Here is a 2,349-nt window from a genome sequence, read left to right as displayed (position 1 = left end):
GCAGTGCTTAGAAACCCAAGAAAGAGAAAGTACCTTGACCGGCTTAATCAAGGATCTCATCGACCTATCCCGAAGAAAGCCAATACCATCCTGGTGAGCCCCATATTTTTGCAGAAGAAAACTTTAAGGGCCGATGGCTTCCAAAACTTAGAAGTGGGATCGAGGACAGTCGTAATTTCGCAGACAATTCGCGACAAGTCATGGACCGAGGCAATCGAGCTCTGGTTAGACGAAAATACTTTCAGAGAGCTTACGCGCGCTACCATCCCGCTTGGGTCGAGTTGGAATGACGTACGTGCATTCGTGGTCATTTTGCGGGGCTGTAAAGGCATTTCGCAAAGGCAAGATTGGGAGGATTTTGTCCAAAAAACGCTGGAAGTTTGTAATGCAATCACCAACGGAAAGAAGCTTCAAGCTCAGTATATGAGACGTTTCAAGTCCCTGATTTTGCATGAACACGAGCAGCTCGAATTCGTAAGACTTGCATTGGAAAGAAACAAGCTCTTGAAGAAAAACCTACTAGATTCTGAAAATGATATGTTGATCGTTTTCAGTTCAGGCGATTGTCACCCCTTCAATCGTGCGATTAAATATCTGATGGGCGAAAATTCGCCCATCTCACCGGACGAAGAGGATGCCTCCGAAGAAGAGGACGCAGACGAAGATGAGGATCAAGAATAACAGAAACCAGACGAGTGCCAATAAAAACATTACATGTACTCGAGCCTCCTAATCTCTCGTTACCCTACAGTTAAGTAAAAAGGCTAACTGTCATTTACCTAATTTAGCCACGAATAAAAACGGGGGACCGTTTCAATTAAAGTCTCTCTACGATTTAGTACCTTACCGTTTCAAAAAACAATAAATAAAAACTAACAATTTCAAATAGTTTTATTTGCAAGTGGAACAATATATCGAGCGACCTTTCCTTCAAAGGTCGGCGATACCATGGACCGAACAGACCACGATTGTTTTTATTGTCTTGACAAAGGCGGTGACGAAACCGCTAAAATGCCTTGTTGCGGGAACATATTTCACCAGAAATGTCACAAGCACTGGGTCGCAGATCATTATTACTGCGGATATTGTCGACAACGAGTCAGCGCACTCCAGCCCATGACCGTGCTATCTCTCGAGCGGCTCAGAACGGCCTCGCATCTCCTCGACAATGTTGGCGTTGATTCTCAAACGGCTACGATAATTGGTGCCGGGGAACTAGTGGACGATCAAGAGCTAATACGCGAACTCCAAGTGCACCTAGGTCATTGTGTTATCGACATCGAAAGGGCAGGCTCACACGGCACAGGTTACGAACCTGGACGACTCGTCAAGGTTACGTACAATACTCAGTATTTTAGTTATCCGGTAACCGTCGATCCCGGTCATAACAGCTTAAGGTCATGAGATAACTAACAACGATGGAAACGAACGTTCAACAGGAGCCCTACATTGAACGCTACAAAAGTAGGCATCATATGGACAGTGTCAATGATGCAATTCTCTACATTTCTACAACATCATCTAGAAGTTTGGAATGGTCTCTATCAAATACTCCTAAAAACGTTCAACCTAATAAAATCCTACCTTGAGGTCATCATCAGCTAAAGCTCAATCGTCTTGCCAGGACTCCATTGAAGGTGCTGTCTTGGACTGTCCAGTGGCCTAAATTCTCATGGCAACCGCCCCTGGTCAACAACCATTCCAAACCACCCAGGGAAAAAAAAGGCTCATGGGCCAAAGTGCAAGCCGCCATCCAGACTAGCCCGCTCATTTGATCGTGTCTTACTGACCTCCATTTAAGGAGGACTGCGCAAACTGAGGATTCTGGGCGAACCATATAGGTGCGAGATATTGAAAAAGGGACAAGAAAGTTCTACCTCTTAGAGAAAATCTTATCTTATCTCTTCCCACCCAACACCTAAGAGAAACTATCGATGCTCATAGGCCAAAGGCAAGACGCCATCCAGACTAGCCCGCTCATTTGATCGTGTCTTACCGACCTCCACTGAAGGAGGACTGCACGAAATGAGGGTTTCTCGCAGCCCTATCCGAGAAGGTGTCCCCAAGGGACGTGCCTTGCAGAGATGCCAGTCTTTCTTCGGCCGCCTCGTTCTCCTTTGCCAGAGCGGAGATTTAAAAAGGGACAAAAAGGTTCTACCTCTTAGGGAAAATCTTATCTTATCCCTTCCCACCCAACACCTAAGAGAAACTATCGATGCTCATAGGCCAAAGGCAAGACGCCATCCAGACTAGCCCGCTCATTTGATCGTGTCTTACCGACCTCCACTGAAGGAGGACTGCACGAAATGAGGGTTTCTCGCAGCCCTATCCGAGAAGGTGTCCCCAAGG

Source organism: Porites lutea, chromosome 1 (genome assembly GCF_958299795.1).
Source record: "Porites lutea chromosome 1, jaPorLute2.1, whole genome shotgun sequence".
Taxonomy (NCBI): Eukaryota; Metazoa; Cnidaria; class Anthozoa; order Scleractinia; family Poritidae; genus Porites; species Porites lutea.
The sequence above is the reverse complement of the archived record's forward strand: the minus strand, read 5'-3'. Positions refer to the sequence as shown.